This window comes from Macaca thibetana, chromosome 15, assembly GCF_024542745.1.
Source record: "Macaca thibetana thibetana isolate TM-01 chromosome 15, ASM2454274v1, whole genome shotgun sequence".
NCBI classification, from domain to species: Eukaryota; Metazoa; Chordata; class Mammalia; order Primates; family Cercopithecidae; genus Macaca; species Macaca thibetana.
In genome coordinates, this window is record NC_065592.1 from 9,020,376 (window position 1) to 9,040,224 (window position 19,849).

At 56.8% G+C, this 19,849-nt stretch overlaps 1 protein-coding gene across 1 annotated transcript in view; it reads left to right on the forward strand.

Annotated features, from left to right (window-relative positions):
* Window positions 1–3,507: 3,507 nt before the first annotated feature.
* SH3GLB2 (SH3 domain containing GRB2 like, endophilin B2) overlaps window positions 3,508–19,849 on the forward strand; it is a 483,899-nt gene continuing 467,557 nt past the window's right edge. The window contains exon 1 of the mRNA XM_050760155.1: window positions 3,508–3,511. The gene's annotated coding sequence lies outside the window, so the exon portion shown is untranslated. The remainder of the gene's footprint in view (window positions 3,512–19,849) is intronic.

The window sequence follows — 19,849 nt, forward strand, 5'->3', positions numbered from 1 at the left end:
AGCAGGTGCAATCGTTCTTCCCATTTCACAGATGAGAACAGGGAGGCACGGAGAGATGAAGATTGCTCAGAGCCCCAGAGCTTGCAGATGCCACAGCTGGGTTTTGAACCCTGTTTGCCTGGCTTCAGCCCCCACACTGTTCTGTCCCCTGGTGACTGAATGGGGGACCTCCAGGCCTCAGGACGCTGGGCTACACAAGGTAACAGACTTGCCCTTTCTGAGGTCTGCCTCGGTAGTCCCAGCCGGGTGGCTGGGTGGTTCACCTCCTTTCCTCCAGAGGGTGGAAGACAGTCAGAGAAAACAGCAGGAGGCCCACCTGCCACAGGAAGTCCTTCAGAGGACAGCAGTAGGGACTTCTAGAATGGCTTCTCCATCCACCCTCCAGGGCTCCTGGAGTCTCAGCAAGGCTGGCGCCAGCTCCCTCAAACCCTTTTGGGAACTGCAAGTGACTGAATGTCTCCCAGTTCTTGGTGTGATGGACTCCTATAGAGCCCTCAACACCCTGCTCAGGTGCCCCTCAGCCTCCCTAGGAGGACTTGATCCCTCCTCTGTCAGTGCCCTCCTCTGCATCTGATACCCCTTCCTACACACACTGCGACTCATACTGCGGAAACCTGCCAGCGTGTGCTCGTTGTTGATAGTACAGCAATACCAGCCTCTTCCAGCCAGCATTTTGTCTATGCCAGGCCTCACGCCATGTGCGTGACACCCCTCATCAGCACCTGGGACTGTTCTTACCCCCACTTTACAGATAAGCAAGTCAAGGCACAAAAACACTTAGGTGTCTTATCCAGTGATCCAGGGAGGCCAAGCACCGTGGCTCACACCTGTAATCCCAGCACTTTGGGAGGCTGACAAGGGCCGACTGCTTTCGCCTAGGAGTTTAAAACCAGCCTGGGCAACATGGCGAAATCCCATCTCTAAGAAAAATACAAAAATTAACTGGGCGCGGTGGCACATGCCTGTAGTCCCAGCTCCTAAGGAGGCTGAGGTAGGAGGATCACCTAAGCCTGGGGAGGTCAAGGCTGCCGTGAACTGTGATTGCGTCACTGCACTCCCGCCTGGGAGACAGAATGAGATCCCATCTCAAAAATACAAAACAAAATACAAAACCGTGACCGAGGGACCACCTGCAGGGAGTGCTTGTCCTGCCCGCCTGGATTTCTAGCCCTATCCTTAGTGTCTACCTTCTGGCCCCCTGGGCTTTACTGCCTCACAACAAGCCCTTTAGGAACAATTGTTTTTGTTTTTGCTTTTGTTTGGTTTGGTTTGGTTTGGTTTGAGATGGAGTGTCACTCTGTCGCCCAGGCTGGAGTGCAGTGGCGCGATCTCACCTCACTGCAATCCCTGCCTCCCGGGTGCAAGCGATTCTCCTGCCTCAGCCTCCCAAGTAGCTGGGACTACAGGTGCACCACCACACCCGGCTTATTTTTGTATTTTTACTAGAGATGGGGTTTCACCACGTTGGCCAGGCTGGTCTCAAGCTCCTGATCTCAGGTGATCCACCCACCTCAGCCTCCCGATGAATAATTGTTGAATGAATGAATGAATGAATGAATGAATGAAAAGTCCATTTTCTCCAAGGTGCTTGTGGCTGACTTGTCCCTCCCCAGACCATGCAGCCCCATTGCTCCCCTTTCCCCGCACATCTCCCCATGGATTCCACCGAATGGCAGAGACCAGACGCCCTGCCTCGCCTCAGCCTGGACTCGCTGTGTGACCTTGGTCAGAGGGAGCACCGTCTCTGGGTCTCTTTTCTTCTTTGCAGGAGTGCCTGCCCAGACCACACCACGTCTCCCTTGCGATGCCCAGACCCAGGAGCAAGCTGTGGGATGGGAGGACCTCCAGGTCCTGGAGGAGCAGGGGTGCTTCACACACACTGTGGCGAGGCTGAGACCACGTTCTCGGGGGAGGAGAGTGGCTCTGGGTCTCGCGACCTCACACCCTCCCTGTGGGTACCAAGCTGTGCATCCCTGCCGGGGTGCAGCTTGTGCTGGAAAAGAGTCCCTGCCATCCAGAGGCCCCAGAGCCCCGCCCACCCTACTCTGGTTGCAGACCCTTCCGGCATCTTTGACAGCCTCGCCAACCCCGGGCACAGCAGGAGCAACGCCAGTGCCCAGGGATGAAGCACCTACTGTGTATCAGGCCTTCCTGGAGCCCCAGCTCACTGACCCTCACAGAGACCTCCTGGGGCAGTCCTGTTTTTATCTCCACTTGGGGGGTGGGAAAACAGGCTCAGAGGGTCCAGGTCACCAAGTGTCACAGCTCCCAGGAGCGTATCACAATCGCATGGGGAAGGGGGAGGGGTTGCTAAATGCCCATGCCTGGCATTCCTGGGCCTCTCCCCATCAGCAGAATGAGCCTCTGGTCTGTCTGGGAAGCTGCAGTTTTCATCAGGTGCACTACTCATGGGAGTTTCATGTAACCTGTGGTCCGTGGAGGCGCAGAGAAGAAAGGGCCAGGACCAGGGTCCCGCAGCAGGGAAGGGCCAGGGCTAGGACCTTGGCCTCCAGGCTGGAGGACTTGGCACATCTCACCAGCCAGTGACTCTGTCCCCATGCCAGGATCTGTCCCCCGGTTCCTCCCCTTTACCCACAGGAAAGGACGCATGGCTGCACTCAGGTAGTCTAGACATGTGTGCACGTGTGCACACACACTCGACACAGTGTCACGCCAGTGCACACGGTCCACACGCACACACATAGGTACACTGTGCACATGCAGAGACACTTCGCACACTCGCACACAGATGCACACTGTCCGTGCACACACCTACATGGGACACACAGGCCCACTCGCACACATATGCACTCCTCGCCTGCACACGTGGTGCACACTGCACACACACATGCACACATATGTTCACACGTACACACACCCACACCCGCACATGTGCCACTGGTGTTGCATTCTGTGACCACCCACTGGCTGCAAAATCAGAGCCTTCTCCATCCCTAAGGCAGCAGCCACCAATTTATGTGCTGCCTCACTCAGGCACCCAGCAACATCGTGCACAGTCGAGCTAGAGAGGCCAGCGCCTGCCCTCAGGGAGCTTCCTGAAGGGCAGCCCCAAGTAGTTCAAGTTTCAGAAGTGTTTTGAATCCTGCAATGAAGGAGGGAAGGCAGAGCACGTGGCCTGGGCCAAGGCATCCCTGGGGGAGGTGACATCCAAGCTGAAATCTGAAGGTCGGGGCAGCCCTAGGAAGAGCTGGGAACACCCAAGTGGCAGGAGCGGCAAGTCCAAGACTGGAGGAGAGGAAGGGGCGGATCTGTGGAAATAGAAGGAGGCCTGGGGCTATGGGGAGGAGCGGGTCAGTGCTGGGAGATGACCTCGGTGAAGCAAGCGTTGGGTGGGGCCGGTGCCTGACGCAAGCGCGGTGCATCTTTAAAGGGTCCCTAGGCTTCCCTGGGGCTGCCCTGAGGAGGTGGGAGGGAAGAAGGAGGCAGGAGGCCCAGGGAGGCTGGCGTCCTGGGAGAGATGGTCCAGCTGTACTTGGGGGTGGCTGGGGGGAGAGAGGGGGACAGATTTGGTGGCAGAGGCAGCAGGACTTGATTATGACTGGGTGTGGGGGGAGGGAGTCATGGCAGACCCCACATTTTGGGAGCTTCACTTTTCAGCACTTGGAACCAAGGAGCAGGGGAGGTGAGCAGGGCAGGGGGTTGGGGTGAGGAACCAGCCATAGACTGGGCGCCCCCAGGACTGCTGTTCCGTTTCTGGTCTACAGACTCCCCTGGGGCCTGTGGGCTCTGACCTCTGCCACCCCCCGACACCCTCATTCTCCTGTGACTGATCAAGGCCCCATGCAGTGTTTGCTCAGCTGCCAGGCCCTCTGGCCGAGTCTGTGCATCTGCATCTGCCCGTCTCAGAGACGAGGAAACCTAAGGAACAAGAATGGGGAGGCGGGGCAGAGAGAGAAACCCCCACCCCCCCACTGCCCGGGGCCAGGCCCTCCTCCACTGCGGAGCTTGAGATGCCTCATCCAGGAAGTGGGAAGTCCAGGCCGAGGCTTCCATCCTCTGCTGGCTGCAGGCAGGACCCCATGTCCTGGGACTTGGCCCCAGGACTGCCAGCTATCTACCCACGAGGCCTCTGCTTGCTACAGACCTGTGCGTTTCCATCCAGCGCAGCTCCCCCGTGCAGCCTGAGAAGGGCGGTTCTAGGGGCAGGACTGTACTGAGGTACCCAGGAGAGCTGTAGGGACTCAGGGCCATGGAGAATCCCCCCACCCACTTCTCTTCTGTGGGCTGACTCAGAGATGGCCCCACCATCCAGCCCATGGCCCGCTCTCTTTGGCCCTCACCCCCTTGTCCTGTCAGATCTACCCTCTATACCTTCTTTTTTTTCTTTTTTTTTTCAGACAGGGTTTCACTCTGTCACCCAGGCTGGAGTGAGTGCAGTGGCACCATCATAGGTCCCTACAGCCTCAACCCCCTGGGCTCAAGCATTGCTCCCATCTCAGCCTCCCAGGTAGCTGGGACTACGGACCACCCCACCAAACCTGGCTAATTTTTGTATTTTTTGTAGAGACGGGGTTTTGCTACGTTGCCCAAGCTGGTCTTGAACTCCTGGGCTCAAGCAATCCTCTCGCCGCGGCCTCCCAAAGTGCTGGGATTACAGTTGTAAGCCACCGTGCCTGGCCTACATCTTTTTGTTTGTTTGTTTGTTTGTTTTTTGTTTTTTTTTTTGAGACGGAGTCTCGCTCTGTCGCCCAGGCTGGAGTGCAGTGGCGCGATCTCGGCTCACTGCAAGCTCCGCCTCCCGGGTTCACACCATTCTCCTGCCTCAGCCTCCCGAGTAGCTGGGACTACAGGCGCCGCTACCTCGCCCGGCTAGTTTTTTGTATTTTTTAGTAGAGACGGGGTTTCACCGGGTTAGCGAGGATGGTCTCGATCTCCTGACCTCGTGATCCGCCCGTCTCGGCCTCCCAAAGTGCTGGGATTACAGGCTTGAGCCACCGCGCCCGGCCTCCTGGCCTACATCTTTTTAACCACTTCCTTTCCCCGCCTTTTGCCACCCTGGTCCAGACCCCCATTATCACCCGGACGTCTGCAGCAGCCACCTTGGTGGTCTCCCTGCTTGTGCTTTGCCCTGCAATCCTTCTTCCTAAGGAGAGCCAGAGCAGTCTTTCTGGAAGGTGCTTCTGAATATGTCACTTCCTGCCTAAAACTTTCCATGGCTCCCCATGACCCCTCCCACCCCGTGGGATATTGAAACTAACATGCCTGCAAGCCCTGTTCTAATGAGTCCTGTTCTTCTCGCCCCAGGCTTTTGTGCACACCGTGTGCCCCTTGCCAGAGCATCCCACACCCTCAGCCTGGCTGACTCCTATTGAAGTTTTGGGTCTCAGGTTAGACCTGCTCTTCTAGAAGCCTTTTGTGCTCCCTCCCCCTAACAATAGGTCAGGAGCTGCTTCCAGCCTCCCATAGACCCTCGTGCCCCCATCATAGCCCTGACCACACTGGGTCCGTCTTCTCCTCTGGTGCCTCTCCATGCCTGGCACACAGTAGGTGCTCAGCAAGGAGTTGTGGATATCGGAGAAGCCTCCAGGGAAGGGTTGGGGGATTGCTGAAAAACAAGCCCTGCTCAGACCTCCCCGCTGCATGTGGAGGGCAGAGATGGAGGGGCCCTGGAGCTCACACTGGAGACCCAGCTCCCACGTGGGCAGGACTTACATTCCTCAGGACTCAGGAAGCCATTGAATTATCATTGTCATAGCAAATGGAATTCCTCATCTATATGTTCCCAACACAGTTCTATGAAAGATCTCCATCCATCACCACCAAGGGAGGAGACGCCTGGAGGGCACTGCCCACAGAACCCCACGCCCTGTGCTGAGAGCTGCACCTGCTCAAGCTCATTCTGTGCCCTTATCACCCCACTTTACAGAGGAGAAAACCGAGGCTGTGCCGGTGGGTGACTTGCCCCAGGCCGCTGCGTCACAGTGCAGCTGGGATGGGAATCCAGGCACTAGCCCAGGCCTCTGGCTGCACAAGTCACTGGTCACCACCTGGCTGGCTTTGGGTGCACCACCTAGACTCTCCGGCTTCAGTTGTTATTCTGTAAAACGGACATCTTAATAATAATTAAGATTTGGGAAATCAGCCGCTCAAAAGTGCCTGGCAGGTTGGTGTGATGGCAGGCAGTTTTCAGAAGAGGAGATTCAGAGAGGGGCAGCGAGATGGCCGTGGTCACAGGGCATGGGCATTTGGCTCAGCCTCTGAGGGGTGGAATTTGGTGAGATCTCCGTTAAGCTTCTCTCTGAAATCACAGGCGTGGGGCTGGCCATGTGGGTGGGCCGGTTCAGCCATGTCACTGGAGAGAGTCTGAGAGGCTCAGTGGTGTCAGGGCTGTGGCTTTGGCGGGAGGGGAGGGTGCATGGCCACTCTGCTGGTGAAGGGGGCCGTGGAGACCCCAGCCACTCCAAGGCCAGAGCTCTCTTTCTTGGCAAATGCTGCCAGGTCTCCCCTGGCACAAATCTGGGAGGCGCTGGTGTGAGCCTCAGCTGCAGGAAAGGAATCCAGAGCGTCCGCAGCCTGGCCCAGCCCTGTGAGATGAGCGCTGGGATGTGACCCCAAGGTGGGCTCTGGGCTGGTCCTGCCGTGTCACCTGGCCCAGTCATGCCCCTCTCCGGCATGGGGTAGGAGCTGGCCAAGCCCCTCCTGGCTTGGTCCCCGTGGGAATCTTAGTTCAACCCCATCCCACCTTGCTGGCTCTGGTGGGGGATGGGATTGTCTGTAAGGCAATCAGGGTAGCTGGTTCTGGGGCTTCAGAAAATCCCCTCCGCTTCAAGGCTTCATTCTCTCTCTCCCTCTTTTTTTGTTTTGAGACAGAGTCTTGCTCTGTTGCCTAGGCTGGAGTGTGGTGGCATGATCTCTGCTCACTGCAACCTCTGCCTCTAGGGTTCAAGCAATTCTCCTGCCTCAGCCTCCCAAGTAGCTGGGATTATAGGCATGTGCCACCACACCTGGCTAATGTTTTTTTTTTTTTTTTTTTTTTTTTTTTGTAGAAACAGGGTTTCACTATGTTGGTCAGGCTGGTTTCGAACTCTTGGCCTCAGGTGATCTTCCCGCCTTGGCCTCCCAAAGTGCTGAGGTTACAGGTGAGAGCTACGACGCCAGACTGAGGCTTCATTCTCAAATGAGCAAACGGTGAAAACTGGCTGGTCAAAGCTGTTCATAATTACAGCTCAGAAAACCAAGAAAATAGCCCACGCTGGCTCTAAACTTGAGAGGGGCCCCAGCCAGGAGCTGAGGGTGGAGGTTATGAAGGTCTCAACGCTTCTGGAGAGCTCCTGGGATCCGCACCTGCCCACCGTGGAAGAAGTCATATCTTTGTCTTCCAAGCAGACAGTGAACCCTGTGGAGGGCGGGGCTTCGTTCCTGCTGCACAGGGGACTTGGTTCACCTCCTGAGACAGTTCTTGGGTCTCTGGGCTGTGCCTCTGTGCCAAGTGCAGGGGCTCAGAGAGGAGGGGCTGCAGGCACTGCCCCCAGGAACCCACAGTTGGGTTGGGAAAGCTACACCCACAGGCTGAAAACTATAACACAACATGACCGACACAAGGGAGTTGGACACAACCCAGACCTCCATTCACCGAGCTCTGTGTCGGATCTCATCGGGAGTCCTCACCCCCATTCACCAGACAGGGAATCTGAGGCTTACAGGAAGTAAGTGGCAGTGCAGAGGGACACTGGAATTTCTACCAACACAGAGCCAACGCCACGGCCTCCTCCAGGCTGCGTTCAGGGGCTTGGCACCCTCACAAAGCTCCGTGCTCACCCCTGAGCAAGGCCCACAAGAAGCTGCATGGCAGGGCCAGTCTGTGCCCCGTGTGCTGCCCCCGCTTCAGCCATGAAGGCCCTTTCCGTGGATTCGGGGATGTGCCATAGTCCCACCGGCCACAGGCCCTTTGCACATGCCTGGAACACTCTTCCCTATATCGTAATTGTCACTGTTCGTCTCTGTCACTCCAGCCAGCCCAGGAGGATGGAGCTAGGGCTTGTTCCCCCCTTATTTGCCCAGGGAGTGGCCAGGCCTGGCACGGAGCAGGGGCTCCCCTTCTGATGGGAGGCCATGAAGGAGTGGTGGAGGCCGAGTTGAAGCGCCTTTGTCTTGCAGCCCTACAGTCCTGTTCTCTGCCCTGGATCAGGCACCCATGATTTGCCCAGGGTGGAGCCGAACAATGTACCAATACTGTGTAGCTGAATTCTCAGAGCCAACCCAGGAGGCTGGTACCATCCTTCCTCCATTGTCTTGAGTGAGAAATGAAGTGACCCACCCAACGTCAACGTGGTAGAGCAGCAATTTGCTTTTTCAATGTATTGAGGCATAATGGACACCAGATAACTGCACTTATTTCAGTCGCACAGCTTGATGAGCTTTGGCATAGGTGCAGCACACCCCTAAAACCATCACTACCATCAAGACGGTGAACACATCCACCCCCACGCCACCCCAATGCCCCCTGTCCCTGCAAAAGTTTCTTCATGCTGGCTGGGCACAGTGGCTCACACCTGTCATCTCAGTGCTTTGGGAGGCCAAGGCAGGAGGATCATCCGAGGCCAGGAGTTTGAGACCAGCCTGGGCAACATAGGGAGACCCTGTCTCTACAATACATACATACATACATACATACATACATACATACAAAAATTAGCATGCTGGCATGTGTCTGTGATCCCAGCTACTTGGGAGGATGAGACCTGAAGCCAAGAGATGGAGGGTGCACACTGAGCTATGACTGCACCATTGCACTCCAGCATGGGTGACAGTGAGACCCTGTCTCGAAAGGAAGGAAGGAAGGAAGGAGGGAGGGAGGGAGGGAAGGAAGGAAGGAAGGAAGGAAGGAAGGAAGGAAGGAAGGAAGGAAAGAAGGGAGAAAAAGTTTCCTGGTGACAATTTTCAGTCCTTCCTGGCCCCCAGCATCCGCAGGCTACCACAGAGCTGCTTTCTGTCATTACCGAGTCGCATGCATCTTCTGGGACCTCACACCAACAGAATCCCCCACGTGTGTGCTGGTGGCTGCCAGCTCCTCTCCCGGTCTTGGTGCTGTGATGCTGTGTGCACAGTTGTTCCTGTGGCTGAGTCGCCTTCCATGGGACGGATGTGCCACAACCTGTTGCTCCCTTTGCCTGCAGGACGGAGCAACGCTGTGTTGTCTCCAGTTTCCGCCTTTTACAAATAAAGCTGCTGTGAACATGTGCAAGTCTTTGTGTGGACGTGAGTTTCATTGTTTTCTTTTTCTTTCTTTCTTTTTTTTTTTTTTTTTTGACATGGTCTCGCTCTGTCACCCAGGCTGGAGTGCAGAGGCGCAATTATGGCTCACTGCAGCCTCGACCTCCCTGGCTCAAGCGATCCGCTTACCTCGGCCTCCTGAGTAGCTGGAACTGCAGGTGTGCACCATGCCTGGCTAATTCCTTTTTTTTTTTTTTTTTAATTGAGACGGAGTTTCGCCCTTGCTGTGCAGGCTGGAGTGCAGTGGCGTGATCTCAGCTCACTGCAACCTCCACCTCCTGGGTTCAAGCGATTCTCCTGTCTCAGCCTCCCAAGTAGCTGAGATTACAGACACATGCCACCATGCCTGGCTAATTTTTGTATTTTTTGTAGAGATGGGGTCTCACCATCTCTCGGTCTCGAACTCCATACCTCAGGTGATTTGCCTGCCTTGGCCTCCCAAAGTGCTGAGGTTACAGCTGTGAGCCACCACGCCCAGCCTGTTGCCCAGGCTGGAGTGCAATGGACTATCTCGGTTCACTGCAAGCTCCGTCTCCCGGATTCACACCATTCTCCTGCCTCAGCCTCCCGAGTAGCTGGGACTACAGGTGCCCACCACCATGCCCGGTTAATTTTTTGTATTTTTAGTAGAGACGGGGTTTCACGGTGTTAGCCAGGATGGTCTCAATCTCCTGACCTCGTGATCCGCCCCCCTCAGCCTCCCACAGTGCTGGGATTACAGGCGTGAGCCACCGCGCCGGCAGAGATTTCATTTCTTGGAGATAAATGCCTAGGAGTGCCATGGTCAGATCTGTGGTAAGTGTATGTTCAACTTTTTAAAAAGGTGTCAAATGTTTTCCAAAAGTGGTCGAACCACTTCTCATTCCTATCAGCGGTAGAGGAGGGTCGCACTGGGGTGTGGGATTTGAACCCAGGCCCAGCCCACTCCAGAACCTGTGACTGTCACTGCCAAGCTTCAGGGATCCTCTCTCCACCGGCCTTGGAGAAGGAACCAGCAGACTGCCGGGGCCTGGGATGCGGGTTCCGGCCTCTCTGCATCAGCCGGGGGCCCCTCCCTGTAGCTGGGTCTGGCTTCCTCCTTGAACAGAGCGCTGCCTTCCCAGGGCCCAGGGGCTCCTGGAGGGCAGGGGTGGGCACACCATGGGCACCAGGCCCACGAGGGGCTCCAGACCCTCCGCGGACCCTTGTCCCTGGCTGGGCTGAAGATGCCTGGGGTCTCCCAGGACAATGCCAAAAGCTTGTGGGGGTGGGGAAGGGTGCGAAGGTTTCACCGGGCACGCGCCAGGGAAAGGGCTTGTCCCTTGAGCTCCGACAGGCAAGGAGGAAGAAAGCCACCAGAACCCAGGCAGCGGCGGTGGGGAGAGCCAGAGAGTTTAGCAGCCAAAGCGGGGAGGGGCGACCCTCTCCTTCCAGACCCCAGGGAGGTGGGCTGAAGTCGGGAGGGGCGCGAGAAGGGAGCAGGGATTCTTCATTAAAACTGAACCCCCGGAGCCGGGCCCGCGGCGGCCGAGCAGCCGGGCTGCAGGCGGCCTCCCTCTCGCGGCGCACAGAGGCCCGCGCCGGCTCCAGCCGCCCGCGGCCGACCTCGCGCGTCCTCAAAGCCAGCCTGTCCCACTTCCCCCGCCGGTTGCTACAGCAACTGAGCTCTGAGTAATCAGCTGCACGGTGACCTTTCTTCCCCCGGAGAGCGGGAGGGAGGGAGCGGGAGGGCGGAGGCAGGAAGGGAGGGGAGGAGAGAGGGGGGAGGAGGAGGGAGGAGGAGAATGGAGGGGAAAGATGGAGAGGAGGAAGGAAGGAGGCTGGAGGGGGGAGATGCAAGCGGGGGAGGAGGGAGGAGGAGCAGGGGGAGGCTGAGCTGCTGGTCAAAGCTGTAAAATCCCTGCAGCTGGGGTCTGGGGGCTTTGCGGGGAGGAGCTGGCAGTCAGAAGGCGGGAGAGAGGAGGGAGCGGCCGGCAGCACAGTGGTTGGGGGAGGGAAAAGCCGCTGACCCCGGGGAGGGGTAGTCAGGGAACTGACCTGGACAGATTCCCTGGCGCCCACCCCTAGCCCCTCCCGGGATGCTGCCACGAGTCCTCCCTCGTGGAGAGGTGAGGGGACTGTGAGAGAATGGCAGGTCCCCGGTGCTCTCTGGCTCACAGGACAGCCCCTCCTGCCTCCGCAGCAGCCTTGATTCCGCCATTCCCCAGATGGGAAACTGAGGCTGGGAAGCTTGTTTACAGTGTCAGGGCCCCGAGCTTGGCCCCTGGGACAGCCCCTCACCCCACAACCGCCACTAGCTGGCAACCAGGTGGAGGAAAGTTCTGGTCCACGCCCAGCCTTCCCACCTCCCTGATCTCTGGCCTCAGTTTCCTTGGTTGTAAAGCAAGGATCCCCACGGCATGGTGTACGCTGCAGTGGCGGGGAAGTGGTGGTGGGGGCTCCACGGAGCTTCTCACACCCCAGTGTTGATTTAAGATTCTCGAAGCGCGGTGGGGCGAATGCGAGAGGGCCGGGACTGCAGATGCTGGGGATGGGGTGGGCACAGTTAGGAGAAGGGGTCCACAGGTCTCGGAGCGGCCAGGTAGCTGGGGCACCACCCAGGCCCCCTTAGGCGCGGAAACCTTCCTGCTACCTGGTATCCTGTCTGCCTACCCCCACCCCCGCCCTGCCGCTGCCCCCAGCTCGGCCGCCCTGGGGCCCCTCCGGCTCCAGCCCTTGGCTGGGCCTCGGTGCCAGCACAAGCCCTATCACCCGCCGGCCCTGGGGACCCGCCAGCCGCCTGTTTACGAGGCCAGCCAGCCCCCAGTCACAGCCATGCCCACGGGGTGGGGGAGGGACGACAGATGGCGGAGGTGCCATTTTAACCAGAGTCTGCAGCCGTTGGGGAAGGAAAGGAAGTAGCCCAGGGCTGGAGGGAGCTGGGACCTTCTGTTGTTGCTGCCTCTGGGGCGCCTCCATCTTACCCCTCCGCAGGGGCAACTCTCCTGAGCTCAGGCCTGAGGGGCACAGATCCAACAACCTCCTCACTGGGGCTGCCTAACCTCCCATGGACTCTGTCGGTGCCCCTTGGATCAGCGAAGCGTCGGAGGTCCCCGGGGGGCAGGGGCTATAGGGGCGATCTCTTTTTTTTTTTTTTTTTTTTTTCTGAGACGGAGTCTCCCTCCGTCGCCCAGGCTGGAGTGCAGTGGCGCGATCTCGGCTCACTGCAAGCTCCGCCTTGCACGTTCACGCCATTCTCCTGCCTCAGCCTCCCGAGTAGCTGGGACTACAGGCGCCCGCCACCTCGCCCGGCTAATTTTTTTGTATTTTTTTAGTAGAGACAGAGTTTCACCACGTTAGCCAGGATGGTCTCGATCTCCTGACCTCGTGATTCGTATAGGGGCAATCTCTTAAGGCTCCACTGTGAGGAGGGCCCCGTGACTTCTCCCAGCCCACAGCAAGGACCCTCCCAACCCTACTACTGACTATGAAATGCAGGCTGCAGGGAGTCGCAGCAGGAGGGACCTTGGGCAGACAGGGCTGCAGAGCTAGGTCTGCCTTGAGGCTCCAGCAGGGGAGCTCAGGACTGGTTGGGAGCAAAGTCTGGGAGAGGTAGAGGGGCTCCCCCCAGGCATTCTGTGCTTTCATCCCAGCTCAGCACCCATGTCAGCCCCAAAACCTCCCCAGGCTTCCACATGCAAAGCTCCAGCTGCAGAGGGTGCTGACCTCTCCCCTGTCAGGGGAGTGGGGGGTTAGGGGTGGGGGGTGGGAGCAAGCCAGATGGTGATACGGAGACACACTGCATAGCTCCTCGGTAACCCTCAGGCCCGTGTTTCACAGGTGAGGACACCAAGACTCAGAAAGGTGAAGCCACTGATCCAGGGTCACCCAGCTGGTGATCGGTGCATCCAGGATGAGGAGCCCATGATGCCCTCAGGCCGCGGAATGACTGCACTGGAGGTGGCAGCCATGGCTGTGAGCCTGCCTGTTCCTCAGGGTTCTTGACTCTCTGGAAGCTTCCCTATGTGGGAAACCTTTGTGCACCCAGGCTTTCGGACAAGTGACACTCGTTTTTACAAGCAGGAGTGGTTTGGATCAAGGGATTGAGGTGATAGCAAGAGCCACGCTGCCTCCCTGAGCACCCGCAAAGCCCTGCTCTGGGCCTCACATGTGTGGTTTTTGCTTTGTTTTGTTTTGAAACAGGGTCTGGCTCTGTCACCCAGGCTGGAGTGCAGTGGTGTGATCACGGCTCACTGCAGCTTCAACCTCCCAGGTTTACACGACCCTCCCACCTCAGCCTCCCCAGTAGCCGGGATTTTTTTTTTTTTTTAATTTTTTGTAGAGTTGGGGTCTTCCTATGTTGCCCAGGCTGGTCTCAAACTCCTGGGTTCAAGTGATCCTCCTGCTATGGCTTCCCAAAGTATTGGGATTATAGGCATGAGCCACCATGCCAGACCCACATGCATTTTATCATGGGGCCTCCTGGCTATCTTAGAAGGTGAATGCTGCTGTTATATCTGTTTTCAGATAGAAAAAAATAAGAATTAGGGAGACGTGGTGACTTGCTTTAGATCCCACAGAACCAATTGTGAGAACTAGGATTAGAATCCACTTTTCCTTGACTTTAGAGATGGTCTCTTAACCCGACTTGTATCAGCCAGGTTTGACCAGATTCAGGAATGTGGACGTTTTCCATGTTGGATTTTGCTGTGAATAGAATTTTGAGCCTCAAACAGTGTGCTCTTTGCTGTATGCCAGTGCTACCTCCACCTGCCTACTTACTCATCCACCCGTCCTCCCATCCATGTATCTGCCCCTCCACCCACTCATCCGCTGATCTGTCTGCTGATCCATTCACCCACTCACCCTTCTATCCACCCATCCATTCACCTATCCACTCACCCACCCAACTATCCAAGACCCCACTCACCAATCCATCTTCCCGGCTACACATCCTTCCACTCATCCATCATCCATCCATCCATCCATTCGTCTGTCCATCCGTCCATCCATCCATCCATCTACTCATCCATCCTTCCACCCATCCATACATTCATCCACTCACCACCCACCCATATAGTCGTTGACCCTCCACTTATCCATCCATCCACCCATCCATCCATCCATCTACCCACCCATCTACTCATCCATTCATACACCCATCCATCCACTCACCCATCCATCCATCCACCCATCCACCCATCTACTCATCCATCCATCCACCCATCCATATACTCACGCATCCACACATTCATCCACTCACCACCCACCCATAGTCATCCACCCTCCACTCATCCATCCATCCATATACCCACCCACCTACCCATCCATCCATCCATCTACTCATCCATTCATCCACCCATCCATCCACTCAGCCATTCATCCATCCACCCACCCATCTACTCATCCATCCATACATCCATCTATCCATATACCCACCCATCCACACATTCATCCACTCACCACCCACCCATATAGTCATCCACCCTCCACTTACCCATCTATCCATCCATCCATCCATCCATCCACTCATCCATCCACACATCCACCCATCCATTCACCTATCTATGCACCCATCTATCCAGACATGCATCCACTCACACCACCCACCCATCCATCATTCATCCACCATCCATCCATTCAACCATCTATGTACCCACCCATTCACACATTCGTCTACTCACCACCCACCCATATAGTCATCTACTCTCCACTCGTCCATCCATCCATCCATCCATCCATCCATCCATCCCTCCATCCATCCACCCATCCATCCACCTATTTGTGCACTCACCCTTCCACACACTCATCCACTCACCACCCACTCATATAGCCATCCACCCTCCATTCACTCACACATCCATCATCCATCCATCCAGCCAACCATCACCCATTCACCCATTCTCAATCCACACATTTCCATCCATCCACCTACCACCCGCCCACCATCCATTCATTTTATTTTTATTCTGAGCCTTGCTCCTACACCTTTTGGTTCTGAAACATATGCTTCTGTGAGCTGGCTGCTGATGCTGTCCCTGTGGAAGTCACCGACTCCCACCCCTGGCTTAGCACACCAGTTCTGACAGGTCCCACCAAGGCTGCAACTCCCACGTAAGAGGTTCAAGCGCCCCCACTTCCCGCCTCACCTCCACTTGGGTGAGAATTAGACTCTGGGTTCTTTGCCTTCCTTCCTTTCCCGAGTCACTCACTTCTCCACCTGGGTATTTCAGTCCCGAGAGAGGCCTCAAAAATGTGGAAAAAGAACAAGCCACTAGCTCACTCCCAGAGCCTCACCACCCTGCAAAGGGACATCGATTAGCAGGGCACAGGGGAGCATGCCATGGGCACTTGAGCCAGTCCTGGGACCAGGCACTAGCAGAACAAGCTGGTCTGGAACTGGGCAGCCTCCACATCTGCTTCCGACCTGCTGTGTGGCCCCGGACAACACAGAGTAAGAATCATCGCCCTTGTCCTTCTGAGGGTTGGAAGGGAAAACATGGAGGCTTCAGACAGTGACAGCCCTTCAGCCCTTCAGTGACAGGGAATAGAAAGCCCTGGGGGAGGCCGGGCGCGGTGGCTCAAGCCTGTAATCCCAGCACTTTGGGAGGCCGAGACGGGCGGATCATGAGGTCAGGAGATCGAGACCATCCTGGCTAACACGGTGAAACCCTGTCTCTACTAAAAAAAATACAAAAAACTAGCCAGGCGAGGTGGCGGGTGCCTGTAGTCCCAGCTACTCGGGAGGCTGAGGCAGGAGAATGGCGTAAACCCGGAAGGCGGAGCTTGCAGTGAGCTGAGATCTGGCCATTGCACTCCAGCCTGGGTGACAGAGCGAGACTCCGTCTCAAAAAAAAAAAAAAAAAAAAAGCCCTGGGGGAGGAGAGGGAAGAGGGAAGGGAGGGGGGAAGAGGAAAGGACTGACTTCCTTGAGTACCTACTATGTGTCTGCAAGGTAGCAGGTGTTCCTATCTCTTCATCTCCCTGGATTCCCCAACAACTCTACGCAGCTGGCATTCTGGCATTCTATCCCCTAGCCCACATTTTCACTGATGGGAAAGCTGAGGCTCAGAGAGGGCTGGCAACTTCTCCAAGGTCACACAGCTCCCACATGCTAGATCTGGGACACTGGCCCAGGCCCCTAGCCAGAGTTGGGCACCTTTGCCCATGTCCCCACCCTGAGTATCTCCCCCTGAAGGTGATGGCAGGGCAGAAAGCGCCGTCAGCACTCGCCTCTAAGGCAGCTTTGGAGGTTCATGCAGCCATTCAGTTAACAAATATATATCCACTCCCTCTCTGGGTTAGGCCCCTCCCCTCCTTCTTGGGGCTCCCTGGTGGGGGCTGCTGTAGGGACTGATCTCAGCTGGCAAAGCCCTGCTTCACCCAGGTTCAAAAAAGAGTCTTGCTGCTGTCCAGCCCGAAGAATGGGGGCCACAGGCTCCCAGAACCAAGGCCGGGGAGGCAGGAGGCAGAGCTGTCAGCTCGGAGCAGACTCCTCTCATCAGCATGGGGCCCAGCCTCCCAGCTTAAAGATCGCCTCGGGCGCTCTCTTAAAGATGCTAACGTTGCAGCTGACATTTGGGAGATCCTGGCAGCCGATCAAACCCAAGCTGAAAATCGGAGCTGCCGGGCGGGCGGGGTGGGCACCAGGCAGCAGGGACCCGCACTGGCTGGGCCGGCAGGGGCCGAAGGCAGCAGGGCTCGGGTGACTGGTTGCTGGCTACGGCTGTGCCTTCAGCCTGGCCCAAGCCATCTGGGTATCCTGTGCTTTGCTGGAAAGACATGGGAGGAGGAGGAGGAGGCAGAAGGCAAGAAAGGAGGCCGGGCGCGGTGGCTCAAGCCTGTAATCCCAGCACTTTGGGAGGCCGAGACAGGCGGATCACGAGGTCAGGAGATCGAGACCATCCTGGCTAACATGGTGAAACCCCGTCTCTACTAAAAAATACAAAAAACTAGCCGGGCAAGGTGGCGGGCGCCTGTAGTCCCAGCTACTCGGGAGGCTGAGCCAGGAGAATGGCGTGAACCCGGGGGTGGAGCTTGCAGTGAGCTGAGATCCAGCCACTGCACTCCAGCCTGGGCGGCAGAGCGAGACTCCGTCTCAAAAAAAAAAAAAAAAAAAAAAAAAAAAAAAAAAAAAAAAAAAAAAAAAGAAAGGAAGCAGGAAGAAAACAGACGTGTAGAGGAGACCCGAACTTCTTTCATCCCCAATCACCAGATTCTCGCCAGTAATCAGACCAGTCGGCAAAAAGACACCCACGGGTGAAGAGCTGTGGGACAGGGACAAGATGGAGGGAGGTTCCTGGTGCCAGTTACATCTCCGGCTGCAGTGCCCAGCAGGTCCCATCCAGTGTAGGGTGTGCTCTGAGGAAGCTGAGGGGTCTGAGGAGGAGTCAGGAGAGAAAGATTCCTACTCATTCCGCCCATCCATGTTGGGGGGATGGAGAGAGAGGGCAAACCTCAGCCTGCTGAGCCAATCTTGTCTCCTTTCCATTCATCCACCCTGCCACCCACCACCTCCACCCACCACCTCCACCTCCACCACCCACCGTCTCCACCACCCACCACTGCCACCCACCACCTCCACCCACCACCTCCACCTCCACCACCCACCGTCTCCACCACCCACCACTGCCACCCACTACCTCCACCCACCATCTCCACCTCCACCAACCACCGCCTCCACCACCCTCCACCTCCACCACCCACCACCTGCCCTTTCCTCTGTCCAGTTCACTCCTCCCCTGCCCTTCCACCTGCCCAAACTGCCTGTCTGCCTTTCCGTCCATCATCTGCCTATCTAGGTCTCCAGTCATCCCCCTGTCCATCCATCCATTCACCATACATCCCCATCCCTCCATCTCCCATCCCTCACCCCCTATTCCTATCCCCCATCCCTCCATCCCCATCCCCCATCCTTTCATACCCCGATCCTTCCATCCCTCTGTCTCCTATCCTCCCATCCCCATCTATCCATCCCCCATCCCTCCATCCCCATCCTTCCATCCCCCATCCCTCCATCCTCCCATCCCCCATCCTTCCATTCCCCATCCCTCCATTCCCCATCCCTTCATCTTCCCATCCCCATCCCTCCATCCACCATCTCTCCATCTCCCATCCCCCATCCCTCCATCCCTCATCCTCCGTCCCCCATCCTTCCATACCCCATCCCTTCATCCCTTCATCTCCCATCCCTCCATCCCCATCCCTTCACTCCATCCCTCTATCCCCCATCCCCCCTCCTCCATCCCTCCACCCCTCCATCTCTCCATCCCCTATCCCTCTATCCCTCTATCCTCCATCCCTCCATCCCCCATTCTCTCATCCCTCCATCTCCCATCCCCATCCCTCCATCCCTCCATCCCCTATCCTCCCATCCCTCCATCTCCCATCCCCATCCCTCCATCCTTCCATCCCCCATCCCTCCATCCCTCTATCCCCCATCTCTCCATCCCTCCATCCCCCATCCCTCCATCCTTCCACCCCCCATCCCTCCACACTCCATCTTTGCATCTTTCCATCTTTCCATCCTTTCGTCCCTTCATCCTTCCATCCGAAGAACATTTCTTCAGCACAGGAGAGGTGCGCCCAGCCCAGTTTCGGGGCTAGGAAAGGCTTTTAGGAGGAAGAAACCTACGCTGAGGCAGGAGAATGAGTCGGAGGCTCCTGGACTGGAGAAGAAGGGAAGGTATTCCCAACAGAGGACAGGAGGCAAGAGGCTTCTTGAGGACCATCCAGTCGCATTCTGGCAGTCACTTCAGAGCGGGTGGCCCACCAGAGCACAGGAGAGGCTACTGAGGCTGGAGCTGGGTCACAGGGCCAGGCCGTGGAGCTGGGACCACCTGCGTGGCACGGAGCAGGGCCAGGTGAGAAGGGAACGTGGAAGGTACAGAAGGCCAGGTCCTTGTCGTCTGGCTGTTTACCACTGGCCCTTCCAAATAGGCCTGTCCCCCACGTCCCTCCAGGCTCCCCAATCTTTTAAACTCCCCATATGCTCATAGTTAAAGCCTGCAGTTCCACCCCTGCAGGCTTTTTGTTGCCATGTGTGGATTCCAGCTTCTTTGGGCAGGGCTGTGCCTTATCCTTCTTGGTGGCCTGCCCCACGGACTTGGCCAGAGCCCCCCAAATATTCAAGAGATAAAAAATGCAAGTGGCCAGGCACGGTAACTCTCGCCTGTAATCTCAGCACTTTGGGAGGCTAAGGTGGGAGGATTGCTTGAGGCCAGGAGTCTGAGACCAGCCTGGGGAACAAAGTGAGAACCTGTCTCTCTACAAAAACAAACCAACAAACAAAAACACACAAAAAATATGAAACCTCCCCCAAAACCACCTCCTTCTCTTCTTCCTCTTGGGGCTCCTGGGTGTCGGCCTTATCCCCTTCCTCTCTACCCAACGCCCCGCCATATCCAGTCACCAGGATCTAACGATTCTGCCCACAGCACACCTAGACTCTCCATCATCCTCGCCCTGCCTGGTCACCAACATGGGTGGGCATGGCAGCCGCCTTCTCGCTGCCCTTCCTGTCTCCAGGCCACACACACAGTGCAGTCAGAGGAGTCTTTCTTTATTTTTTATTTTTATTTTTTTTGAGATGGAGTTTCACTCTTGTTGCCCAGGCTGGAGTACAGTGGCACGATCTCGGCTCACTGCAACCTCCGCC